The sequence below is a fragment of the Python bivittatus genome, unplaced genomic scaffold, assembly GCF_059951505.1.
Source record: "Python bivittatus isolate LINGU-HERP-01145 unplaced genomic scaffold, Pbiv_v1 ctg000020_np1212, whole genome shotgun sequence".
In the NCBI taxonomy this organism is placed as follows: domain Eukaryota; kingdom Metazoa; phylum Chordata; class Lepidosauria; order Squamata; family Pythonidae; genus Python; species Python bivittatus.
The window spans coordinates 121,819,462-121,830,017 of NW_028277030.1; the positions used below are offsets into that span (position 1 = coordinate 121,819,462).

Genomic DNA, 10,556 nt, shown 5'->3' on the forward strand with positions numbered 1-10,556 from the left:
CTCTCTCTCTCTCTTACACACACACACACACAGTTTTGAAGAAAGGTCTTTTCTCTCCACCCCACTTTTCCCCCCCTATATAGCACTGCTTTGAAGATCTCAAGGAGTACAGGGAGTACAGCACATGCCTTTAAAGTTTAAAGAAAGAAATGAACGTAAATGTCTTCACCGTTTTTCCTCTTCCCTTTACCAACAGAAACAGTCCACCTACCAATTATCTTCTTCCCTTAGAGATGGACAATCCGGCGAAGGACAACTGCCAGCATCTCTCAGCATCGATCTTGCTGATGGAACGGCAAATACTGTATTTTAGCAATATCTGGAGGGCTACAGTTCATCCACACACTCCTGAAAGCCTTCCCCATCCGCTACAATAAGTCATGCTTTTAAAGGCCCCTGACGCTCCTTCGCTTCAGGCCGACCGCGCCTAGCAGGGCGAGCAGGAAGGTCGCCACCGCGAGCCTCAGTAGTCAGCGAGAGGGAGGGAGGGAGGGAGCGAGAGACAGAGACCATCCCCATGCCAATCCCAGTGTGGAGAATCCAGCTTTGGGAGGGAGTGGGGGAAAGAGCCTGGCTTCGAAGCCGCCGGGACTCCCAACTACAGTACTTGCCCGGCTCAGTTCCCAGCCCGCGCCGCGCGCGCGCAAAAAATAGGTGCGGTCGAGACTCTCTGCTTGCCGCCTGCCTGGCTCCCGGCTTCGGTAGCCAATCGCTCGGGCGGAGCAGCCTCGTCCCTAGAGAGAAGAGGCGAGGGCGGACGAGCCGAGTTTGTGGCGTGATAACAAGGGTTTGTTGGCTTCGGGAGAGGTTAGCACGAAAGCTCCACGGAGGCTTATGCCTTACCTCGCCTCGTCCCCACCGGTTCTTCGTCTTTCTTTCAGAGGGCGCAGTTTCTCCCTAGCGTGGTCGGGCCTTTGGTTTGGAGAGACGCAAAGTCCGGCCCAGGACTTGCTGCCTAAGACGCGGCAGTCACCCCAGTCCAGGTGCTCCTCTCACCTGAGGGAGGAATCTCACGAGCGCCTCTCCTTCCCTCGCAGGACAATGCAAGTGTTACGAGTTAAGTAATTAGCAGTTTGCTGCCACGTCGGGACAAGAAAATCTCTTGCCTGAGGCGGTGCTTTCTACGCCTTAACGCAGTGTTTCTCAACCTGGGCAGCTTGACGATGTGTGGACTTCAACTCCCAGAATTCCCCAGCCAGCCTTCACAACCTTGCTGGCTGGGGAATTCTAGGAGTTGAAGTCCACACATCGTCAAGCTGCCCAGGTTGAGAAACACTGCCCTAACAGAAGGACTGGCCTGTAAAACACGTGCGGGGACACACTCCCAGGCACACACAGAAAGAGAGAGGATGTAGTACTATTTTTACCATTCTCTAACAAGCCATGAGGATGATTTGGGGATGACCACTGTGAGCTAATAAGTACAAATAGGTGCTGCCTTTGGGTCCTTCTTCTATTCTCTTATTTCTCCAATTCTTTAAGTTTGTGAATTTGAGTTCTGCAGGGTATTTGAGTAAACTGAAATGCACAAACCTAAAATGCTAAAAATGAATTTGTAGGTAGGTAGATACAATTTTTTTAAAGGAAGTTAAAAACTGGTTTTGTAGCTTGGTGTGCACATGTATTTCTGTTCTGCTGTCATCAAATAGGTTATGTGTGCTTGTCAGGTAAATCAGAAACTTTCCAAACTTGTTTATCAGAGGAAAATGTAAGACAAAAAGCCAGCAATGTGAAATGTCTGCTGAAAATGCAAGGATATTTCAGACTGCATTAACAGAAGTCTACAGTGATCCCATATTATAGCAAAAGGTTCTGATGGAGCTATTTCATCACTTCCCACAAAGGATTTTTCTTTAAGAAAAAATAAATTTAAAAAGTGGTCAGATAATATAGGGAGGGCTACAAATAGAAGACAATGGCATCTGGTTCCTCTGTAAAATTCTATGAATGTAGTAGAGTAATTGCAAAACAAAAGCCTTGTCTGGAAGCACCCCTAGCAATTAGATCAGAAAAAGTAACTGTATAACTTGATTATGTGCTACTAAGACTACTAGCAGTTCCAAGTGTCATATTTTATAACAGTACCTTCAGAGAAGGACAAAATGTAGGTTTGGAAATCAAGTTCTATGAAGCCATGTTAAAAGGTTCAGATGAATTTAGCTTGGAGTAAAGAATACTAATACTCAGTGCAAATATGAAGGCATACTTCAGATCACTAGATCTTAATGGGAACAGGACTAGGAGACCCAGTGTCTTTGCTCCGCTCTGGATCTGATCCTTCACATTATATCAGCATATTTCAACAACATGAATTATTTTATCGCTCTTCACCAATTTACAGTAACTGGAATAAAGTTGGGCCTTTTTTTTTTTCCAATGTTAGAACACTCTGGTCTTCTATTGGCATAGCTCTTGCCTTACCAAACCTCCCAGCTTCTGGGAGCAAGAAAGCCACAAATACCCTCCATCTGAGCCTGCCCATACTCCAGAGAGGGAAAGAGGATGGCAGTGACAAAGATAGTGAGCAGATAGTAGAAGGACCAAATTGTTGGCTGAGGGAAACAAGGCAAAAGCTGTGAGAGCAGCACTTCTGAGCAAGTACTTGCCTACCATGTTAATGAGCATTCAAATTTGATGCATTTTCCTCTCTTCTCCCCACTACCACTGCCTCTTGAAGCATGATTCCACAGCAGATTGCTGATGGCTTGGTGGCCTTAGTTCACGCTGATCTGCTTCTATCCCTTAAGCCTACTGCCTTGCATCCTAGCGTTTGGAAGCAAGACTGATACTATGCTTGCATAATTCTAAGTGTGTGTGTGTGTATATATGTATGTGTATGTATGTATACACACACACACACACACACATATATATATATATATATGGAAAAAGGATCAACAATATGCCCAGGTAGCTTTCATGCCACACAAGTATAAACCTATTCTGAAGATGTACATTTGGGGTGCTAACGTTTTATTGTAGAGTGTGGGCACTGGGATAATTGTTACACAGTAGCAGGACCTCTAAGAGGGTGTTCAGAGGGTGGGATTCTCTGAATACCTTCATACATACTTGGTTGGCTGAGAGCCACTTAAGGCACCAGACTAGAAACCAGGAGACTGTGAGTTCTGGTTCTGTCTTAGGCATGAAGCCAGCTGGATGACCTTGGGCCAGTCATTCTCTTTCAGCCCTAGGAAGTAGGCAATGACAAACCACTTCCAAAATCTTGCCAAGAACACTGCAGGGACTTGTCCAGGGAGTCGCCAGGAGTCAACATTGACTCAAAGGCACTAAAAAACAAAAACAAAAAAACAAAACTGGTTGGCTGGGGGAAGTGCTGATTTGTCATGGTAATCTGAGCACATTTGTTGCATTTTGAGGCCAGATGGAGTCAAGACATTGCACAGCTGGCTTTAAAACAGTTTGGAGTTATTGGGAATGTATAACTGGTGTAATGTGGAACTGTCTAAAGTTATGGAGAACTTTTTTTCACTTATCTACTGATTGACAACAGGCACTGAGGTGTTTGCATATTTGTTATTAAATAGGGAACATTTAGATATGCTTTCTTGTGTACATTCTCAACCATCATATCATGATCATTCTGAATGTACAGTTTGGCTTCAAAAAGCTTTTGTTGTCCTTATTTGATATACATAACTTCTAGTACAGAGTTGGCCCAGGACATTGTGCTATGAGGTCTAGCTGAATACTCAACAGTTGAATTTTACTTAATAATGGTGATAGTACAGCATATCTGCTACTAATTTAGAAATTGTAGGATAAGCCTCATGCATGGAGTCCTTCAGCATCTCATCACCATTCCTTTGTCTCAGTATTGGGTGCCTGAGCTGGCCATCTCAAACTGTCTCAATCTGGGGAAATCTGTAATCCTGCAGATATTGAAGAGTATAAATTTCTATTGATCATTCTGCATGGAGCTGATAGATTCCACAGCATCTGGACATAGGATTCTACCCCACATCTACTTAATGATGAGGTCTTGTGAGAGAACATTCTCTCAAAATCCATCCTGACAGCTCCTATCACTGGCTTATCTAATTAAATGCATTTCTGTTATTTCCATCTAAAATAAATTCCTCTCTTCTGGACTTGTTTCACACTGATTACCTTGTCTAACTGAAATCTGTTATACTTCTGTTTGATCTTCTCTCCATCTTCTTGTCAAGAGGTCAAATTGTACTTAAACAAAAATACTGTACACTATATCTGATAGAGGAGAAGATTGGCCAGGATACTAGGAGAACAAATGCTGTCCTCATAATCAAGAAGGGGGAGAAGGAGGAGCCTGGAAATTATAGGGTTTGACAAGCTTGATGTCAATACTGGGAAAGTTTCTTGGAGAGCGTTTTTGTGATGTTAGCCCTTCAAGATAGTCCAGGCAAGAAGCATAACCCGGAGTATTAGCTCTATCTTTATTGTAAGATTACATTAATAGAATCTTGTAAGATTTCTCCCCTCTCCTTTTATTCTCCTGAAAACTAGAGAAGATCCCTTCTGAAACACTTCTCACACCCCTTCTTCTGTGGACTGAGGTATCTTTTACATGCTGGTTGTCCAGTCTGGCTCTTCCTCCTGTCTCCCAAGGTCATTCCCACACATCATTACGTGTGAACACTTAAATGGGCAGGAGCCAGCCAAGTTAGTTATAAATAAATTGTATCAGACAAACCTTATCTTCTTCTGTGATACAGTACTAGCTAGTAGATCAGGGGAATGTCATACATATAATGTACCTGGACCTCAGCAAATCCTTTGCCAGAGCCTCTCTTTATAGTCTCCTTAATAAAATCTCGGCTAGATGATACTCCGTAGAGTGACTCACAGTTGGCTGAGTGACTCACCCAAACAGTTTCATTAGTGGCTCTACTTCAGCTTGGAAGGGAGTATCGAATGGAGTGCCACAGAGCTCTAACCTGGGCCCTGTGCTGTTCAACATTTTTATTAAAGACTTGAATTGAGGGACACTTATCAGTCTTACAGATGATACAAAACTGGGTGGGTTGCTAATACTTTAGAAGAGAGAGAGAAAAATTAAAAATATATAAACAGGTTTCAGTAGTGAACCGAAGTGAATGGGATAGAATTTAACAGGGACAAATGTAAAGTTTTGCATATGGGTAGGAAAAATGAAAGGCACAAATATAGGATGAGAAAGGCCTAACTTAGCTGTAGTACATGTGAAAAGGATCTGGTCCTTGTCAACCTTAAGTTAACATGAGTCAGCAGCATAAAAAAGCTGCTAAAAAGGCAAATGCTATACTGAGGTGAATTAACAGGAACATAGAGTCCAGATCGCACAAAGTAATTGTTCAACTCTGCTCTGGTCAGGCCCAATTTGGAGTACAGTTCTGGACACCACAGTTCAAAAAGGGATGGTGGCAAATATGAGCAAGTTCAGTGGAGAACTACTAAAAGAGTGAGGTATCTGGAAACTAGGCCCTATGAAGAATGGTTAAGGGAGCTGGATATTTTTAGTCTACAGAAGAGACAACTAAGAGTAGATATGAAAGCAATCATCAAATATGGGAAATGATGCATCATAGAAGTAGGAGTAGGCTTATTCTCTATTATCCTAGAGGGCAGGATCAGAACTATTGGAATAAAATTACAAGAAAGTAGATTGAAGCTAGATGTCAGGAGAAACTTCCTTTTTTGTAATAATAATTTTTATTAAAGTTTTAAAACACAGAGATAAAAAACTAATACAAACTAAGAAAAATATAAAAAGAAAAAAGAAGAAAAAGGGAAAAGAAGAAAAAAAGGAGGGAGGAAAAATGATAAAATAATATATAAAGAAATGACTTCCCCCTTCATCAAGACAAGTACAAACAATTTCAGTAATTTATCACCTTCTCTAACATTTCAACCAAAGATTTCTTCATCCCATCTCATCTTTTATCTATTAGTAAATAATAAAACCTCATTATTCAATCTTAATCAGCAAATGTCCATTAAGAGTTACCAGAAATAACAATATAACATTAAATAAATAAATCAATTTCATTTCTTTTCCTTGTGTAAAGACACAGCAACTTATCATTTTCTCTAAAAATACAACAAAAATCTCTTCTTCCCATATTTTATCTTATATCTATAAGCAAACCTATAAAACCTTGTTGTTCAAACTTAATTTAAAAAATCCATTAAGTGCTACCAGAAAATCTTAATCTTTAAATCCTTCAAATAATATTCCACAAATTAATTTCTTATCATTTTCTCTTCGTCGTCTCTCAGAAATCACTTCACAAATTTAACTCTTTCAATTTTAACATTGTATCCCATCACTTTCTCTAATCATACAACAAAAAAATCTTCCCATATCTTATCTAATAGCAAATCTTTAAGTCTCATCATTCAGTCCTAGTCAAGAAAAAAACATTAAAAATTACTAGAAGAAAAAAATGTATTTTAACCTTGATCGAACAAACCGACTTTATAATCCTTCTTTTTGGTTTTAAAAGATTGATTTTTTTTCCTTTTAAGTAATGTCCCAAAAGCTGATTTCTTTTCATTCTCTCATTATCTTTTCTCAGAAACTCCTTCACAAGTATAACACATCTCTTTTGTAAGTCCAAAATAAGACATTTGTCCAAGTCACTCTTCTGCATTGAAATCCTTATATCCAAGTCACTCTTCTGATTTATTATTTGTATGTCCCTTATAGCTATTAAAACATCTGCCAGTTTCATTTGTAAGTCCTGTGTAGCATCTTTGTCAATATCATTCTTGTATTCCATATCCAAAACAGCCTGATTCTCAGTGGTATCCTCTTCTATCTCCTCTTTAAAACCCATTTTCATAGTATCATACAAACCTAAGAGAAAGCGTTGAGTACATTGTTGCCAAATATCCTTGAAATCTTCCAGAGTTAAAATACTTTTCTCCATTCTGTATTAGTGGGTCTTCTCTTTTAATTGTAATCTTTAGTTCTTTCTGGTTGCCACTAGAAACCAGACTTCAAGGTCTCTTTTTACTAAGTTTCTCTAATCCACACCATTTTCCCATGGAAAGATTTCTTACATTTAACTTCAAGATCTTCATATATTTTTAATAGGATTTTAAACAAACCACAGGAAGGATTCTTATAGTTAATTTCAAAATCTTATTTCTAGTCAATCTAGCCCCTTAGTCTGTTTATAACTTTCCAAAATCAACATTCTAATCACCCGTTTGCTGCTTATTTCCAAATAAAAAAAATTCTATAAGTTCTTAAACTCACATGAAACTTCTTTCATTGAGGACTGAAGGAAAATCACCCAGTGAAATAAAACTTATCTTTCTGAAGGTTCTTAGTATCCAAAAAGCAATTTACAAGCCATTTACAGAAGTGATTAAGAAAGGAAGCGGGCAAACCCGGTGTCTCTTTGAAGGCTCTGAACTGCAGCTTGGGCAAGCTGACTCTCCCAGCTCCCAGAGCTCTAAAACCTGCCCGAGACGGCTGTTTTATGGTCTTGTCACGGGGAGCCTCTGTAAGGAGCCCTATGGGCGATCCCAGGGGAGGAATTTTGAGGTGCTGATCCGTTTGTTGGCTCCTCGCCCTGCCGTGGTTGTCGGCTCTGCTGAAGGTGAAGCCATCTTCAGTTCGCCATTAGTTCCCTGGAAGTCTGTTAGGAGAAACTGCCTGATATATTTAGATGTCAGCCACTGGAACATGTCGCCACATGGAGTGGTGAGTTCTCTTGCTGGAGGTATTCAAACAGATTGGATGGTTGTCTCAGAGATGTGGAGTTGTGATGGGATGGAATTATGGAGGCCAGACTCAGGGAGAAAAACATTTTCTTTCATCTCCTGAGGCGAGAGGGAGAGATAAGAGGATGAGACTGGCACCTCCCTGAGGAATTCACAATGTTGTGGCTGGCATTACTTGGGAACTGGGGTTTCAGTCTGGGAAGATTCTTGCTAGAGGTTGTAGCTAATAAACATTGCTGGACTGAATTTACATGGTCTCTTGGAGTTCCTTGGGCTAGGCCTGACAGGAGCAGAGAGTTGGAGTAGATGTTTTTTAAAGTCCTTTCCAACTCTATGATTCTATCCTGTTGTCCAGGTGTAACTTTGATCCCTGCACTCATCCTTATTTTTAAATTAGGACTGGACATTCTTTCAAATAGGGGGAAATTCAAATTGATGACCATCCTTTGTAAATTAGGACTCAGGGTCTTCAAGCATAAATTGATCGATACCATAAATTAATACTGGTCCAGGCTTACTAGAAGCTTCTGAGCACATGGCTGCATCTATATTGACTCTTTTTCTCCTTTACTCAACCTACTGTGACAGCTTCTTTCCATCCCATAAGGTCCAACAGGATGGGCATGTTCCAGATTCCATCAGTTAGAAATTGTAGTCTAGCAGGACTCAGGAAGCAGGCCTTTTTGGTTGCAGCGCTTGCCCTTTGGAACACCATACCACCTGCGATCAGATTGGTCCCGACCTGCTGGTCTTCGAGAAAACCTGGGCATGTTCCTAGGCATGGGAGGGTCAGGAGTTAGTTAAGCCTGTGGGGTTTTGTTAATTTATGGTTGACTGATGTTATCCTTGGTTGCCATTTTGTTTTCTGTTATATTTTTCCCTTTTACATTGTTGTTGGACTTGGAGTCTTTTAAGCTGTGTTAGTTGCCGGGAGTCGCTATTGCAAGATAGGCAACCATATAAATTGAAATAAATATAATACTTAAGCAACAGTATCAATGCATGCAACATTGGCATTATTAGTCAGATGCTGGGCCTCCAGGAAGGTTTACTAAATGGGCCTCTTTCTTAGAGTTCCAATAAATGCCAAATAGCTTGGAACTGTCATTTAAATGTTTTGCAGTGTCTCAGTTCATCACTGATGTGGTATTGCTGTTGGACATTTTGAGAAACAGAGATTCTGAGGTACCAAATGCTGACCAAAAGGCTGCAGTCACTACTGTTCATCTCCATCCCATTGCCAGGAATGCATATTGGTGAGAAACCAACAGTGGGTTTGATGATAGGTTGCATGTTGAATGTTGGTGGAAATAACTCAGAGAATCAAGAATGTAGCAGGAAGAGTAACTGGGTTCTATAGGTTCAAAAGCAGCTCACTGTCAACTGAACCCATTTATTTCCAGCTTAATGGTAGTATAATTCCCTTTGTTAAACATTATCTTTCTGTTTGCAGTGGTGAAGCTCAATACATCATGTGAGCAGTCCATTTCCTCATTGGAAGGAACTTTTGTCCACAGTTGCCTTGGGAAGTTCTTTAAAGGCGATGTAACAGGTAAAATCAGTCAGTTTCTCTCTTTCATTCCCCAGTAGCTTGGGGTGAGTAGCTCAGTTTGAAAAGTTCCTTGTTTGGTATGGTGAAGCATCTGATAAATTGGCCCTATGCTGAAAAAAGGGAACTCAAATTTGTTTTCCAGAATAGGGATAGAATCTTAATTGTACCATGCATCTCTTGGGAGAGCAATTAGCCTTTCTGCGGCTTAGACTGGTTCCTTACAAGGACATTCAAAGTTATAAAAGTTTTCTTTTTCACAGATTCAGTGATTTCTTCATTATATTAGTAGTTAACTGCAACAATGGTCTGTTATGTAATCCAATTCTTAGTTTTAGAGTATCCTTATAATGGAACCATTTTTCAGCTTGAACAATATTTACTGAAGAGTAGGTCCTATTCATTTTATGTCATTAAGATGGGGGAATAAATCATGCATATATTTGCAGAACTGCAAGAATGAGAATGAAAGAGAACAACAAAAAACTCTCCTGCGCCCAAATGATTAAGTCCTAGAGAGAAATGAACATGATGAGAAAGCTGAAATCTCCTTCAAGCCTTCTTCCTCTGGAATCTCCAAACACTCAGCAACTGGGAGTTACAACAACTTATTAGTCAGCATTTGTTCCTTGCAAAATAACGCTAACAAAGAAATACACAAGGAATTGCTTGCTTTTAGGCTTCCTTTTGTCTACTGCTACCACTCTTATTCTGTTTTCTAGGGAACTTTCTATTCTACATGAACATTTCAACACTTTAGCACCAAGCAAAGAAAATAAGATCTCACCCTATTATTTTCTCCAAAGTATCTTGCAATAATATGCATGTTTCCTCAAAAGTAAATCCCACTGTATTTAATGAGACTTAATCTGAAGTAATTGTCCACAAGACTGTAATTCTTATGTAGAAGTGGAAATGCAGAAATCAGTGCCAGCACAAAAAGTTATTTTGACCAGTGTTTTATATACATCTTTCTTCTATGTAGATTCCACCACACATAGTGACTAACTAGTATTCATAGGCAGATACTAGGGGAGTGTGAGTGGAAAACAATTCAAACTTAAATGCCTAAACAAGAACATTCAGGTGGGAACCCCTTTCCAGTCTTTTGTCACTATCAATTGGTGGCTGAGCCTCTGGAATTGGGCTGATGGAAGGTAAGAGTAACAGTTTACTTCAGGCAAGGAAGTCTGGTGGGGTAAGAGTTCCTGCCTCCAAGAACATAAGCTGCCAACAAACTCATTTCAGTCACTGAATTACAAACAACTTCCCAACTTTGCTGTATTTTCAAACT

General features: G+C 40.2%; 1 protein-coding gene across 5 annotated transcripts in view; it reads left to right on the forward strand.

Moving 5' to 3' along the window:
- BUB1 (BUB1 mitotic checkpoint serine/threonine kinase) overlaps positions 1–10,556 on the forward strand; it is a 310,629-nt gene that overhangs the window by 207,663 nt on the left and 92,410 nt on the right. For 3 of the 5 annotated variants that reach the window (XM_088148539.1, XM_088148512.1, XM_088148531.1), the window contains exons 4-5: positions 8,837–8,969; positions 9,167–9,265. The gene's annotated coding sequence lies outside the window, so the exon portion shown is untranslated. The remainder of the gene's footprint in view (positions 1–8,836; positions 8,970–9,166; positions 9,266–10,556) is intronic. The other 2 variants (XM_088148518.1, XM_088148524.1) reach the window with 1 other exon arrangement.